Genomic DNA, 16,557 nt, shown 5'->3' with positions numbered 1-16,557 from the left:
GCAGCTGGGCCAAAGCCCTCCCTTCTCCACTACCCGATAAACCCAATAAATTCTCAGTCACTGATCACCTGCTATATACAAGCTGGCTGGATGCCACGGGCCTGCTTCACGAGCTGGCCTAGAGCAAGACACTCGACGCATAAAGAAACAAAACGGCGGTTCAATACCGACAATGACATCATGAGGGGGAGACGAGACCCACGACTGGATGATACATGAAGGGGCTGAGAAAGGCAGGGTCCAGCAAGGCCTCAGAGCGGGTGGTGCCTACAGTGACCGCCAGAAGCCAGAACGAAGTATCTGCCCCTCACGACTCTCCCACCCTGCTGGGGCAGGCCCAAAGGAGCCACGGCTGCAGGGCAGCAGGGAGGGAGCGGTGGTCAGAAGGGGAAACTGTCGGCAGCTGCTAACAAGTCCCCGGGCAGGCATCATCCCCATGTCCCAGATGCGGAAAGTGAGGGTCAGAGAGGGTAATGAACTTGCCTAAGGCACCCGGCTACTGATGATAAAACGAAATGAAATAAAAAGTGATGAAAAACACCAAGATAAAAGCCAGGGGGAGCTGCAACTGAAGTCAGGGTCTATCTGCCCTACTGGGATTCGGGTTTCTTCTGTAATTCACAAGAGCCAAGGGCAGCGGATTGTGTAATAAAATCCAGAAGGTGGGCCCTGCTACGGACTGAATTGTGTCTCCCCAAAAATGCTTATGTTGAAGTGCCATTCACCAATGGGACTGTATCTGGAGAAAAGGCCTTCGCGGAGGTAATGAGGAATAAATGATGTCATAAAGGTGGAGCCTGGCTCCAAAAGGATGAATGTACTTATAAGAGACACCATACAGCCTGAGTTCTCTCTCTCCCTCTCTCTCTCTCTCTCGCTCGCTCTCTCTACGAGGACACAGCAGGAAGGTACCCATCTACCTGCCAGGAACAGATACTTCACCAGAAATTGAATCAGTCACACCTTGATGTTGGGATCCCTAGTCTCAGAACTGTGTGAAAATTAGTTCCCTGCTATTTAAGCCACCCAGTCTACATACGGTATTTTGTTACAGCAGCCCAAGTTGACTGTGACTGGGCCAGTCTATAAGTCAGACCAGTGGCCTGATGAGTGTGTGTGTGTGTGTATGTGTGTGTGTCTTTTGAGTATGTTCTCAACACTCGTGTTTGAGCACAGCCCCCAAATTCTGCATAAGTATTTTTTTTTCATTTATATACATAAATGCCTGGATACTATGGAGCTTACAAAAATGAAGACGTTTTCGGGGCACCTGGGTGGCTCAGTCGGTTAAGCATCCGACTTCAGCTCAGGTCATGATCTCACGGTTCGTGGGTTCGAGCCCCGCGTCGGGCTCCGTGCTGACAGCTCAGAGCCTGGAGTCTGCTTTGGATTCACACTCAGAGACTCATGCTCTGTCTCTGTCTCTCGGAAATGAACAAACGTTAAAAAGAAATTAAGATATTTTCTAAAAAAGGAATAAAACAAACAAAAATAGAAGCTATAACGTTTTCTTCGTATACCCTGTTTGGGGTTGAACTGTGTCCCCAGAAAGATATATTGGAGTCCTACCTCCCGGTACGTGTGAATGTGACCTCATTTGGAAATAGGGTCTTTGCAGAAGTAATCAAGTTAAGGTGAGGTCATCTGCGATTAGGATGGACCTGATCCTTTTAAGAAAAGGGAAATTTGAACACGGACACACCAGAGAGAAGCCCAAATGAGGATGGAGACAGAGACAAGGGGAGGTGCAGCTACAAACCAACGATGGCCAATGACTGGCAGACATCACCACATGCTAGGGGGAGAGGAAGGATTCTTCCCTAGAACCTTCAGAGGGAACACGGTCCTGCCACCATCTTGCCTCCTGGCTTCTGATCTGCACAACTGTCTGAGAACACATTTCTCCTGTTTTGAGCCACCTTGTCGGTGGTACTTTGTTACAGCCACCCTGGCAAACTAATACGCACCCCCGATAAATCCACACAGCCCGTTCTGGAAGGTCCTGAATGAGGAAGGTAACGTGTAAAGCAACGCCAGGAAAATGGAATGCATGTACGAAGAAGGCCGGTTTTGGACACAGGTGACCGTCATAATGATCACTATCAATCAGAAAGACCGAGGAATATCACGATTTATCATCCACCACACTGCACCCCAAGGAACATACGGGTTCGGCGGTGGAGTGACGAAAGGGTTATCGCCAAGCCCTGTAAGGAGGGCGAGTTCAGTCGATGGTGCTGGGGCAGGGGGCAAGGGGAAAATCCTGGGAGGAGGGCTGTTCTGGCACAAAGGCGACACTCTTCAGTGAGTGGCTGTGGGGGCGGGGGGTGCAGGGTCGCAGGAAGCGTGCCAGAAGCAGCCTCCTGCGGGGTATCGGCAGGGAGGAAACCCCCTGGCAAGCACCGGCCCATGTGCCCTCCCCACACTGGCCTCACTTTCCCGTCAGCACTGCCCTGGTTCATTTTGACAAGGCTGTTTCCACCCCGCAGGGGAGACACGCCTCTGCGGACACAGAGGAGCCTGGCCCACCCCGGGGACCAGGGCTCATTGCGGAAAACCCAGAGCATCGCCGCCCGCCCTGCTCAGCGGGCTGTGAACCAGGGGCTGCCGGCGGACCCTCCCCCCCACCCCGGGGAGTGCCCGTGGCTGTGGGAGGCAGCAGGAGGTGAGGACGGCCAGCAGTGAGTGGAAGCTGCAGGCCAGCAGGCCTTCCAGGAAGGGCTTGCAGGTGGGTGGTGGGGCCCCCGGGTCACAAGTTTGGTCACCCGCTTCGAGCTCAGCTGAGCGAAGGAGACAGGGGTGGGAAATACGGACAGGCGCCCTGCGTGTTAATCAGGGTCCCATCTGGGACGAGGAAGCACACCAGTCGCCTCAACAGGCACAATTTCAGACAAAGAGCCGTTTACTGAACAGGCAGGAGGAGGACCCCAAGGCAGCCCGCCCCCTCAGGGATGGGGCGCGAGAGTGGGGTTCTAAGAAGTCTGGCGGGGCCTGTGGGGGTCCTGGCTGGGGTGTCATCTCCTAGAACAGCCAGTGAGGCTGGTTCCCAGAGTGTGGGACCAAAAAAACACGCCTGCAAACTGGAAGCCACTGTTGGCACAGGACCACATGCTGCTGCCAAGGGGAGGAAGAGTTGCCGCGGTGACCATGTCAGGAACAGGGGGCAAATGGCAGGGGCGGGGCCCTCCTCCCTCCAAGGCCTGCAGTCCCCTCGGAGCCATCAGATCTGGCCACACTGGGCCAGCGGTCCTCCCGGGCTGGAACCAGAAACCGCGGGCTGGCCACCACTCCCTTTATGCTGGGCATGCACAGGGGCAAGAGCCAAAAAGTTTACAAACAACTAGTCAGGCACAGACCCAAGCTGGGCAGCCCGGCCCGTACGTCACACCAGGTATCCCAGTTCCTCATCGGCCCTGTGTGTCTCCCAGTTCCCCACCAATCCCTGCTGTGTGCCCACCAGGCCCACATCACTCCCTCACACTGCCTGCCTGGCCCTGGAGATAAATGAGTTAGAGACACCTGGCAGAAAAGGAAACCAGGTGGGGCATCCCACAGTGTATGTGAATGCCTTCATGCTCATTTGGCGAGCATCAGGTTCCAAGAAGTCAGGGGCATGTGTTTGTCCACGGCTTTATTTTCCCAACAAACTCAGGAGCTGAATGGATGAAGCCTCTCCTTCACTTCGGGGGCTGTGTGAGTCACAACTGAGATGACACAGGGCTTCCCTCAAAGGTTTGGTCTACTTGGAAGATGTGGAAAAGAAAGGAAGAAAGGAAGGAGGGAAGGAAGGAGGAAAGGAAAGAAAAAAGGGAAGGGAAGGGGAAGGGAGGGGAGGGGAGGGAAAGGGGAGGGGAGGGGAGATGAAGGGAAGGGAAGGGAAGGGAAGGGAAGGGAAGGGAAAGGAAAGGAAAGGAAAGGAAAGGAAAGGAAAGGAAAGGAAAGGAAAGGAAAGGAAAGGAAAGGAGGAGGGAAAAGGAGGGAGGGAGGGAGGGAGGGAGGAAGGAAAAAAGAAGAAAGGGAGGGAGGGAGGGAGGGAGGGAGGGAGGGAGAAAGAGAGAGGAAGGCAGGGAGAGACAGGAAGGAAGGAAGGAAGGAAGGAAGGAAGGAAGGAAGGGAGGGAGGGAGAGAGGGAGGGGGCACATTCTAATTCGGTAAGCCAGGGGGCTTAGGAGTGTGGAAAGAGAGGCCAAGCAGTAGGGGTGACATGGAAAAAAGCTTCCTGCAGGACAAGAAGGCCAAGAGACTAGGAAAGGCACACAGGCCCAGAAAGAGCTATGCAAAGGCCAGTGTGCCTGTGATAGCTTCCTGGTCTACAAGCATTCTGGGCAGTACACATTTCTGAGCCTCTGTCCCACTGTGTCTGGCTCACCTTCACTTCTGCTCATGAGACCACACTGCTCACAGGGAAAAATCCAGTGTTCTCAGCCACGGCTTTCTGCCCACGTGGACTTTTGGACCTCGCCATTCATCGCCACCCCTGCCAACCAATGTGGCTGAAAAAAAATAAGTCTGTTCAACAGTGCATGAGTTAGAGCTGGGACATCAGTATGAATTCAGTTAGCTTCATATAGATCCATAAGGATACCCATGCAAATATTTATGCACATGTGGGTATATGTGAGTTAGTACACACACACACACACACACACACACACACACACACATTTTTTTTCTAGTTTTATTTCTTTATTTTGAGAGAGAGAGCATGAGCAGAGGAGGGGCAGAGAGAGAGAGGGAAGGAGGGAAGGAGGGAGGGAGGGAGAGAGGGAGAGAGAGGGAGAGAGAGGGAGAGGGAGGGAGAGGGAGAGAGAGGGAGAGAGAGGGAGAGAGAAAATCCAAACCCGGTTCAATGCCATCAGCACAGAGCTCGACGTGGGGTTTCAACTCACGAACCATGAGATCAGGACCTGAGCCGAAATCAAGAGTGGGACACTTAATGGACTGAACCACCCAGGTGCCCCTACACACATGTATTTCATCGCTATCCCTGAGAAGGCCTAGGAGCAGTGACACCCCGGTAGCAAGGAGCACATCTAGTACCCGCGCCTTGGTTTCTAATCTCATTCTCTGACAAAAGAAACCAGGGGAAATTTCCTCGGGGAAATGGCTGATGCTACGTCTGGGGCAGGAAATACAGAAGTAGGGCCAGAAAGTAAGGAAATGCTCAAAAACAAGCAAACAAACAAAAACTGCCACGATAAGGGGAGGTGTGTGAAACTAATGGTGGAGGGGGTATGTCAAAAGGTCATGGCAGCCAACCGGAAGGGCTCCCAGGGGCCAAGGCTGGAAAAACACGAGCAACGCAATGAATGAAGTCCTACTGCAGTATAATCCAAAGTATACAATAAATATAATACACATCTGTGACGCCACACTGATGTATGTAGACACATACACACACACAGACACAGACATAGACGTGGGGGCTGGGAGACAGATCTCCTACGGAGAAGGATTCCAAGCAGTTGCTGTAGATCACCACCAAGAGGTAGCACAGTCTCCCACTCCCTAAGTGTGGGCTATATATAGTGACATCTGTCCGCGTGGGGGTGGGGGGGACGGTGGGAGAGGGAGAATATTTTACAATGGAGAAATCTGACAAATGGTGGTCAAGGTTAACATCGACAGTGATTACTCAGGTGGTAGCATACAGCCTTGAAATGATGTGATGAAAACAGCACTCTGCCCCCGGGGTCTTCCTTCCCAAAGCCATTATCCCAGTCTACTGCTGAGAAAAACATCAGGCGAATGAATCCTAGCTGAGGGACAATCTACAAAGTACCTGGCCAGTACGCTTCAAAACTGTCAAGGTCATCAAAAATAAGGGAAGTCTGAGAAACTGTCACAGCCAAGAGGAACCTAAAGAAACATAGCAACTAGATGTAGTATAGTATACTGGATGGAATCCTTAGAAGTAAAAGGGCATCAGGTAAAAACGGAGGCAATCTAAAAAGTATAAATGATAGTTAACTATAATGCATCGATATTGGTCATTAATCGTAACAAATGTGCCACAGTAACGTAAAAGGTTCCTACCAGGGAAAACTGACTGTGGGGTATATGAGACCATTCAGAAAGGCTGTCACAATTTTCTGGTAAAACGTACAACTGTTCTAAAAATAAAGTCTGTTAAAAAAATGTGTGTGAAGGATAGGCACGGGGGAGTGGACGCACAGGGGGTATAGGTAACAAATTATGACATGTGGAATATTTCCCTGCATTTCTGCTCCTGTGATGACCGTCTTACAGTGTTCCCATTCAACTCTGGAAAACGTTATCGGCCTGGAAGGGAACTGGTGTGAACGTGGCCTGTGTAACCTGGGAGGAACTCTGGCAGCCAGCCAGTGGCTGCTTTCACTTATCGCTGGAGACCATCGGGTTCCGAAGGCCCGTAGCGAATGGCCAACGAACCCTTCAGCTCAGTGGCCGGGGGCGGAGCATCTCAGGTGTCTTTGAGGAGCCAGGCAACAATGTCATTTGGTCCTCAGAACAGCTCACTCTGCAGAGGAGGAAACTGAGGCTCAGAAGCATCCAAGAGCCTTCTTCCCAGTGGTGAAGCAGAGACCAGGGCTCGCGTCTCCTTCCCGGGACCCTTCCCATACCCCTCCCCCACATGGCCAGTTATGGTCTCAATTGCCCCCCAGTCCACCAGGGAAGAAGCAAGATCAGAGAGGATGGTGCTTAAATTATCTTTTTTCCTCTTATTATTACTCTTTTTACTTTTTTTTTTTTAACATTTATTCATTTTTGAGAGAGCGGGTTGGGGAGGGACAGAGAGAGGGGCGGAACACAGAATCCAAAGCAGGCTCCAGGCTCCGAGCTGTCAGCACAGAGCCTGACATGGGGCTCGAACTCAAGGACCGTGAGATCATGACCTGAGCCGAAGTTGGCCGTTCAACTGACTGAGCCACCCAGGGACCCCTTCGTATTTTTATTTGTATGAAACTTCTCCTTAATGCATCTCATTTCCCACAGGCTTGAAGCCAGGGTGCCTCAGCTCCGCAACAGCAGAAAAATGGCCATATGAGTCCTTGAGGCTGAACGCTGTCTGAAGCTAGAGCAGATCAATTCTCTACTTTAATAAAGGTTTCATCTTTGCAGGAGGATAAAAGGAACCCCGCAGGCCAGCTTGCATCTATCCCATGGATGGGTGTTTTCTTCCCAAAGCCACCTGCTACAACCGATTCTGCAAGAGTGACACAACTGGAGGAAAAACGGCTGGACCAGAAGAATGAGAATTCCCAGTAGGCTGGTCATTACTCAGTGACAACAGGGGCCCAGAATGCAGCAGCACAGGGCTTCTGGAACCACCCGCATCTCAGAGGAGCCAGGCCACAAGACAGCTGTGTGCCATGTGGGGCTCTGTCACTTATTTCATTACAAACCGAGGAGAAAACCCACCGGAGCCAGTCCCCCGGACAAACCCGGATCCCAGAGGAACAGGGCAGGAAGGGTTTCTCACTGGAGAGAATCTGGTGCCCAAGCTGGGAAGCATCCGGGAGGGAACAGGGGCCGTCCGGGGTAAGAGGCACCGAGAGACCCACTGGGATGGACCGACCCAGGAGGTGGAGCTCTTACTTCGATTCAGCTAACGGTTCTCTCGTTAGTAAAAGCTCCTGGATATCAGCCTCAAGTTAGAAAATAAAAAGGGCTTGAAATGATGCAAAAGCACATAGTACTAATCTGTGCGTCGCACACATTCCATGGGAAGATGCCTTCATTTGCCGTCCAGGGTGTGTTACTGAACCTCCACCCCCTCACATGTTCTGAAAAATGAGATAATACATGGAAAGTGTTGGGAACGCTATGAATAATACATGTGCGTTACTACTGTATTATTGGTGTTCGTGCCCCACCCAACACCACTACTACTCCCCTGAAGGCAGCACCCTGTTAGCGGTGCCTAATCGCAACTAGTAGGACCCCCAGTGCTCAGCCACGTCGGGAGGAAGCAGACGGGCGGGCTGCGAGAAGGCACACGCGACTGACGTGAGTAGCTCCTGCGACACGGGGAGCGGATCTGAGACGCGAGGCAGCCCCGTGGGTCACAAAGAGCAAGACCGGGACTCCAGGGCTGCCTCGACTCCCAGGCGCCTGATGCCATGACCACGGGAGTGTTCGGTAAAGAGCGGATCTTGTGCGAGCAAGAAAGACACAAAGTGAGAACTGTCAGCGGGGCGGGGCTTAGGGAAACCTGTGCCAGGACAGACAGAACAGAGAATAGCTCTTATGGTCACTCCACTGGGCACCTCATTTAAATATTTTTTTATGTTTACTTATTTTTGAGAGAGAGAGAGACAGAGACAGAGCACGAGCAGGGGAGGGGCGGAGGGAGAGGGAGACACGGAATCCCAAGCGGGCTCCAGGCTCCAAGCTGTCAGCACAGAGCCCGACGCGGGGCTCGAACTCATGAACCATGAGATCATGACCTGAGCCGAAGTCGCACGCTTAACGGACTGAGCCACCCAGGCACACCAACCGGACACCTTACTTTAAAGATGGGACTGTGAAGGTTCAAAATTGTCGGCCAGGACCCGACACGTAAAGAGGAGCTTTGGGGCCAAGGCAATCAAACCTCCGTACAGCCTGTGGCCTGTGGCCCAAGACGTGCGTCCACCATGCATCTTAGACTGCTCGGGCTGCGTAACTAAACTCCAGAGGCCACGTGGCTTGCACAGCAGACATTTATTTTCTCGCAGCTCTGGAGGCAAGAAGTCTGAGGCCAAGGTTCTGGCCCCTTCGGTCTCTGGTGAGAGCTCTCTTCTCCGCGGACAGACAGCCACCTTCTTGCTACGTCCTCACGAGACACGAGGTGCGGCTCTCCCACGAGCTCTGCCACCTCTCTTCTTAGAAAGACACTAAGCCTATCAGACCAGGGCCTCACCCTCGAGTAAGCTTCCGTACTCCCTGTGCTCAAAAACAGCCACACTGGGGGTAGGGTAGAGAGCGTACAGACATTTAGTCCATAACACTACACAAATACAGTTGTTTGAATGCTATCTCCCCCAGTGTGTTTATCCACTGTTGTCTCCGCAGAGCTGGGGCACCACCCGGCTCACGGTGGGGATGCGGACCAGGGTAGGAGGATGGGGAGGAGTGGCTGTATCCTGCCAGGGCCACCACAGCAGGTGCTGGGGAGGGGGACTCGGAGAGGGAGACCTCCACCCGGGCAGCAGCCACAGAGCAGCCCCGTGATCCCCTCATCCCTTTCCCCCAAGAGGCACTGGGGAGAGAAAGACCCTCATCTTCAGAAGAAAAATCTGGGAGACGGGGAAAGGAAGACGGCAGAGAAAAATCACGGGAGAGGGGCACACGGACACACAGATGCGGAGGTGAGGGGCCGCAAAGAGACAGTCCAGACAGGCTGCAGGTCAGATTCGGATTCGGAAGATGCACGTTCGAACTTGAGATGCAGCAGGCAGCAGGGAGGCCTCACCAACACCACCTCTCTGAGTCTGCAGTCCACTCATCTGTGAAATACGGCGTCCCGGTCTCTGCTCAGCCTGCTCTCACAGGATGCCACTCAGAGCAGGTGGCTTAGATGACAGACATTCATCTCTCCCGGTCCTGGCGGCTGGACATCCAAGACGTGCTGGCAGATTTCAGGTCCTGGTGTGCAAAAGACAGTCTTCCGGTTTGTGGCCTTACACTGCAGAGAGTGGAGAGAAGCCTGTCCCTCTCTCTCTCTCTCTCTCTCTCTGGTCCTTTTATAAGAACACTAATCGCATTGTGAGGGCTCCACCCTCATGACCTCATCACCTCTCAGAGGCCCCACCTCCTGAGGCCATTGCATTCGGGATTAGGGTTTCAACATACGGATTTGGGGTGGCACCGGTAAGCGGTCCACGACCAGGGGATCCAGACGGCCAGTCTCCGTTTCCAGATTTCTTTCAGGGCAAGAAATAAAGGTGGCTCTTCCCTCCTTTACACTTGAGCACCCTGCGCACTGGGATGCTGCAGGTTCTGAGTAAATAGTCGTGGACGAAAAGACAGGAGAAAAGACGAGGGAGAACTTTACAAACTGAAAGTCCGTAAGCGCATGGCAGTGCTTATCATGTTTCCCAAAGCAGACCGGGGGGCCCTCGAAAGAGGAGTACTTTCCAGCCATCGAAAGAATGAAATCCTGCCGTTTGCAACAATGTGGGTGGAACTGGAGGGTATTATGCTAAGTGAAAAAAGTCGGAGAAAGACAAGTATCATATGACTTCACTCGTATGTGGAATTTAAGATACAAGACAGATGAACATAAGGGAAGGGAAGCAAAGATAACATAAAAGCAGGGAGGGGGACAAACCGTAAGAGACTCTTAAATACAGAGAACAAACTGAGGGTTGCTGGCAGGGTGTTGGGTGGAGGGAAGGGCTAAATGGGCAAGGGGCCCGAAGGAGGGCACTTGTTGGGATGAGCACTGGGTGTTATACGTAACTGATGAATCACGAAATTCTATTCCTGCAAACATTATTATATTATATTACATGTTAACTAACTTGGATTTAAATTTTTAAAAATAATTAAAAAAATATTTTTAAAAAGATGCTCAAATCTAAAAAAAAAAAAGCAAAAACAAAAGAAAGAAAGAGGAGTACTTTTTACGTTGTTTCCGACTCTCTGGCCCAAACTCCAAGCACCTCAAATTCAGTCAGCCTGAGAAAACACTGCCCATGCACGTCCTGCACTCCTGTCCCGATGCCAAAAGCTGGGACTAGACACAGAGGGCAAGACCCATAGCCTCCTCAGAAAATATTTCCAGTGCAGGGGAAAGAGATGATATTCAAGAAAGTTGTATGCTGCTTCTGGAGACAATGAAGCCCACGGGGGAGATAATAAGAGCCGAAGTTACAAAGCCTGGCCTTTAATAATAATCACAATAATTATCACGCATAACGATAACTGTAGTGGTTGTCCATCTGTGTGGCCAGCTGCTGGACTGGTGGGACCGAGAGAGTCCCAGAAGCACTTTCGTGTTCAGGGGATAGCCCGGACACCAGGCACTGCCTCGGCCTAAGCCCACGGTAGCATCACTGGGGAAGCTCAGCGTCTGCTGGTGTGGCAGATATTATCATAAAAAAACAAAATTAGGTGCATTTTCCCCTAGACTTACGAATCCCTCTTCTGCATTTGCCCTCACATTTTGACATTAACTGAACTCTGTCTTCACTACTAAAAATAAACTCCAGGTCAAATGCAATGAGCCAAAAACCTCAATATGAAACCACAAGAAACAGAGTAATAGTAAAATGGGCTAATAGCAGAGGTGTTCTGAAAAAACGTTTCTGTTTCAAGCCCAGAGTCCCAAGTGGGCCAAGAGTTCCTGTGGCGCTGCAGGCAGTGAACACAGGAAGCAGCCTGTGGCTAGAGAAGACCAGGGTGGGCTCGTGCCCACGGTGAGGCAGGCAGGCAGGCAGGCACGCAGGCACGAGCTCTCAGATGCCCTCTCCCCAAAAGTCAGGGTCAGGGGGCAGCTTGAGAATACCAATCAGGAAGGAGCCGGGAGGTGCTCCCAGGGGGCGCTGGTGCCAGGGGAGGAGTCCAGAAGAGCAAGGTGAGGGTCAGAGGGAAGAAGTCAAGCCTGTGTGCATGTCCAAGGAAGGGCCGGGATGAGAGGATAACCTGTCAGAAGCAGACAGGTGAGGAAGGAAGTGGAGGAGAAGCCAGTAATAAGGGCTCCCTTTTTTGCTGAGCATTTTCTCAGGCCAGCTTTGGGATCCTCAAGACCAACCCGAGGTGGGGCTGGTCCATTCTGCGGCTGAGAAACGAGAACTTGGAGAACGGAAAGGACCTGTCCATGGTCACAGGGGGCGTGGCGGGGGGGAGCAGCGAGAATGCAGGTATACTGTGGGATCTCTGTTCCACGGCAGGCTCACGGAAGGCAGGGGTGCAGGTGGGCGGGCCCCCAGTGGAACAGCAGTGCCTTCAGGATGGGCAGAACCACATGCACAAGCACGGTGCTGACGCCTTTCTCAGAGCCCCTGGCACAGAGCAGCCCTGCCCGGACCCGTTCAGGACGGTGCACCTCCGAGCCCCAGCACGGCCTCCTGCTCCCTCCACGTGCTCCCAACAGCTGAGTTCTGGGGAAATTCCTTTCCCATCATCCCAGACAGATCGGTCCAGCCTCTCCTCTGTCCACAGAATGCAGGCGACGCTGCTCACTTCTGCCGTGGCTACGGCCATAAGAGACGGCTCAATGCGTCTCCCAGCTCCCCCTACCCAGCGACTGGAGACCCGTCATCCCCTGTCCCTCGAATGGAACAGCTGGAACAGCTGGAACACCAGCCCTAATTCCAGGTGCCACGGGAAAAACAGTGACCGCAGAAGAGGCACCTGCACTAGTCCTGCTTCCAAAGTCGGCCGCCCGGATCAGGAGCGGGGGCTCCGGAAGCAAAACGCAAGGACTGGCTGAATGCACAAGGACCAAGGAGCACACGACAGCTTCCACAGGAGGCCTGTCAGCTGCACTCGGTGCAGACGAGTTCCGTCCCCAAAGTGGGAAATCGGATCCTGACGTGGAAATGCGGGATAGGAGGGCACTGGGGTGCTGAGCACAGGATGCGGGCGCTTCCCAACCGCAAAGCAGCTCGGCTCCTACTGACATGCGCCTTCCAAGAGCCTCAGGCTGCAGCACCCTCTCTGCAAAGCCTCCCCAGTGGACAAGAGCCCCTCTGTGCCCTCCATGCCCGTGGGGAGTCTGGAGAACCCAGATGTGTGTCGGTCCCCCCACACTGGGTGAAGAGCAGGGTCTCCCGCTCACCGTCATGTATGTCACGGGACTGCCGGGGACACAGGAGATCAGAGATACAAATGCACCCGGGACACAGTTAAGACACAAGAGAAAAGACACCAGGAGCATATGAACACCATCCCCTGCTATCCTGTCAGCCTGACTTCCTACCTGTCTTCTCACAAGCCCCCACTTGGATCAGGTTTCCTTTTTTCTATGTGACTTATTCTTTTCAACATCTTGCGGGTTTTTTTGTTTTGTTTTTATTTCAACTGACCTCTTTCTTTGTTGTCAGTCTTTAGAAACTTTCTTCTTTTGGTTCTCTCTCTCTTTCTCTTACTCTCTGCTTCCTCCTTTTCAATTATTCATTCCTTTTGTCCTTTCAACATCCACAAGAGTGTCAGGGGTGGTGTCGGGATGGGTAAGATGGTCTTTTTCTCTCACCAGTGACTGGGGGCACAGGCTCGGGTGGGGGAGAGAATGACGTGGTATGAGGGAAGCACGCCCTAGAGCGCCGGCGACAGTCTGGAAGAGGAAGTAATCAACTCTGCACGGGTAAGGGGTTGTCTGTGTAGCATGCACAAGCCATTGCCCAGACAGACCTGGCGGTAGGTGAAAGGCAGAGACAAGAGCAGACCACGGACTTCAAAATAGCCTGCTGCCTGGAAGGAACCGTACACAGTATAGTTAATGAATTAAAAAAACAAAACCCTAGCGCTCCTGGGGGGCTCAGTCCATTAAGCATGTGACTCTTGGTTTCTGCTCAGTTCATGATCTCACAGTTTGTGAGTTCAAGCCCCACACTGGGCTCTGCGCTGTGTGGAGCCTGCTTGGGATTCTCTCTCTCTGCGCCTCCCCTGCGTATGTGCTTGCTCTCTTTCTCTCTCTCTCTCTCTCTCAAAATAAATAAATAAACTTAAAAGAAAAAAAAAAAACACCCTCCTGTTTTGGAGCATTTCCTCCTCCATGCCAGGCAGCCGGCTGAACTATCTCCACTATCTCATTCAATACCCACGACATCCTCTTGAGGCAAGAGCTAATACGATCCCTATCTTACAAATGAGGAAACCGAGGCTGGGAGCAGCTGAGAGATTCACCCGAGACGAGGCAAGTGGCAAAATCAGGAAAACTGGGGTCTGCCCGAATCCCAGGCTTTCAGCTCTTCCTTCCCCCGAGGCAGCCTCTGGCTTGGTGTGACCGAGCATTCAATGTACGGAGGCGGGAAGCAGGCAGCCCCAAAAGGAGCTTTGCTCCCCACGCACTTCCTCACGCTCCTCCGGTGCCGTCCCCGCACGTCTCAGCAGGACAGCCAGAGCACCCGTCACCTTCTGCCAGGAGGAAAGGCTTGGGGTAGCCCCCCTAGGAGGTGGTGGGCTCCGTCCTCGGCCAGGGCCAGAGGGAGAGCTCCAAAAGCACAGCACTGAGGCCCCTGAACACCGAGAACCAGGTCCCGTGTGTCAAGGTGAGATTACGGGAAGCCAGCTTCTCAAACCAGCACAGGAAGCGAGGCCAAGAAGTCAAGAACCACACCCCAACTTGTGTTGCAGGAGATCACCGATTCCCGAGGCCTTTTTTTTTTTTTTTTGCTCCATAAAGCTCAAGAGAAGAAACCTCTTACCTTTAGTCTCCAAATCCCACAATGGTGTGGCTTTAGTTCAGGGAAGGACTGTTCTCAAGTTCCTCTAGAGTACCAGAGGGATGCGTATTTTTTTCAGATTGAAGGCACCAAAATCTCAGGTAGGACAGGATTCTGTAAACATGCAAGAAAAGGACCGAGAATTATTAGTATTAATGCTTATACAAAATGGATGAGATGTTTCAATCCTGTGAAAAACTACCAAGTGCATATTAATACATGCTAAATGAGAAACTTCAGAAGAGCAGACATTTACTGAGCAACCACTATGTGCCAAGCACCGTGTTAGACATTCCACTGCATTAAGCCATTTAATCCTATAAGACCAGTTTCGATGGCTCCATATTTCAGAAGTCACCTAAGAGGCCAGGCCAGAACTGAAAGTCAGGTCTTCCTGACTCCAAAGCCCTGGCTGATCGATCACGTTTTCCTCCCCCGCTAAAGCTTTTCCATTCACCTGAGTCCAGGAAGTCTGGGTAGAGGGAAATGAGAAACACACCCAGTAACTCCATTCTGAGAATGTCCTGTCCCCGGATGCCCAGCCCATTGCACAGATGATGGGGGTAATATGAACCCTGGAAGCTGTGTCAGATTAACTTCGATGTAAGCTTTATCTGAGCTCAACACTGTCATCTGGTAACATGTGATCGGTAGACATCATGCATTACTCAGGGAACAAAAAATGTAGCTTCACCAGGGATTCTTATCCTAACTGATAATCGGCCCAAAGGGCTGGGGGAAAGGGGCGAGGGGGCCGCTGCTGGTCTTACCAGCTCTGGAGGGCCCTCCTAAGGCACCTGAAGCAGAGCCAAATCACATTTACAACGGAGTGATTCTCCCCGTTCCAGACCTCCCTCTTGTACCCCAAAGACCCCCGGCACCCTGGCCGCCAAATCACCAAGAAGATGGAGCTAGTGAACACAGGCTCAGAATAAGACTGACAAATTGTGCATTTACCCTCAAGTGGGGGAACAGCTGGAGAAACACGCTCACCCCACAGCCACAGCAGAGGCCAGGTGGCTTGGATTCCCCACTGTCCACTCCTTCTCTCTCCTCCAGGAAAAATTTGGTCACAGGTTGCTTCTCTGAGGCCCCCTGGTTGTCACACTCCTCCCCTGGACGTGTTAGTATCGCAGACGGACCCACAGCAGTTCTGCAAGCCCAGGAGTGCCTGTCTCCTTCCACCAGGTGCTGGGCTTGCCCGTCCGTCCAGCCCCAGCACCCAGCACCCACCAAAAGGGGCTCAACCCCCAGCACTCAGGGAAGTCCCTTGACTGGCAACCCGCTCATAAGGAAGCCCTCCTGGGCACATCTACGCTCCAGCTACTGGCGCCTCCCTATTTTTAAGGCACTTTTGTGCCTTACTGTCAAAATGCATTCACCTTATTCCCTGGAGAGGGCAAGAGCCCAGCTCCCTGGTTGTTAGACCACCTGGATTGGCATCCCAGGTCTACCAGAGCCTTCTTAGGGGCTGGAGCAAGTTACTCTCTGAGCCTCAGTTTCTCATCTTAACGTTTATTCATTTTTGAGAGACAGAGAGACACCGAATGCAAGCAGGGGAGGAACAGAGAGGGAGAGGAAGCAGGCTGCAGGCTCTGAGCTGTCAGCACAGAGCCCGACGCGGGGCTCGAACTCACGGAGTGTGAAATCACGACCTGAGCTGAAGTTGGACGCTTCACCGACTGGGCCACCCAGGTGCCCCTTAAAGGTTTGTTAGTGTCAAGTGAGAGCCTCTGCAGAGCTTAGCATGGGGCCGGACCTGTTGTGAATACTCAGAAATGTCCACTATTATGAACGCCATTTAAGCAAATGCTCGGGTCTTAACTTCGTAGTCTCCTCCCAGTAACGAGGAAAAGGCCTCCCCTCCTCCTGTCTCAGCACGATGACTTGGTGTAGGGGCTCGGTCCTTGGGGCCAAGGGAACAAGCGAAGCCCTGGGAATCCGTGCAGTGGGTTAACACTCAGCCATCCTCCGGCTGTGCCTCCAGCAGTAAACGGCGGTACGCACGAGAGGTGCTCTACGGACAGGAAGGCAGGAGAGAACCGTACTGGATCAAGCTAACGGCGTCATTTACAAGCACCATCGGTACAGGGCACCTTGCCGAGGCATATCCCCACAGGACCACCCCGAGCACTCACCATGACCCCAGGACGGCAGGGCACAGCATGAGCCCCATCTCCATCTTACAGACCTGGAAACTAAC

The 16,557-nt window shown here is 52.6% G+C and overlaps 1 long non-coding RNA gene across 4 annotated transcripts in view; it reads right to left on the bottom strand.

Moving 5' to 3' along the window:
• Positions 1-16,557, bottom strand: part of LOC128775342 (uncharacterized) — a 219,396-nt gene that overhangs the window by 56,276 nt on the left and 146,563 nt on the right. For 3 of the 4 annotated variants that reach the window (XR_008420068.1, XR_008420070.1, XR_008420067.1), the window contains exon 3: positions 14,337-14,468. This is a non-coding gene — a long non-coding RNA (uncharacterized LOC128775342). Of the gene's footprint in view, positions 1-8,290; positions 9,610-14,336; positions 14,469-16,557 lie in introns of those variants that run through there. The other variant, XR_008420069.1, reaches the window with a different exon arrangement.

The sequence above is a fragment of the Panthera pardus genome, unplaced genomic scaffold (genome assembly GCF_024362965.1).
Source record: "Panthera pardus isolate Hobbes unplaced genomic scaffold, ASM2436296v1 HiC_scaffold_7, whole genome shotgun sequence".
Lineage (NCBI taxonomy): Eukaryota > Metazoa > Chordata > Mammalia > Carnivora > Felidae > Panthera > Panthera pardus.
The sequence above is the reverse complement of the archived record's forward strand: the minus strand, read 5'-3'. Positions and strand labels throughout refer to the sequence as shown.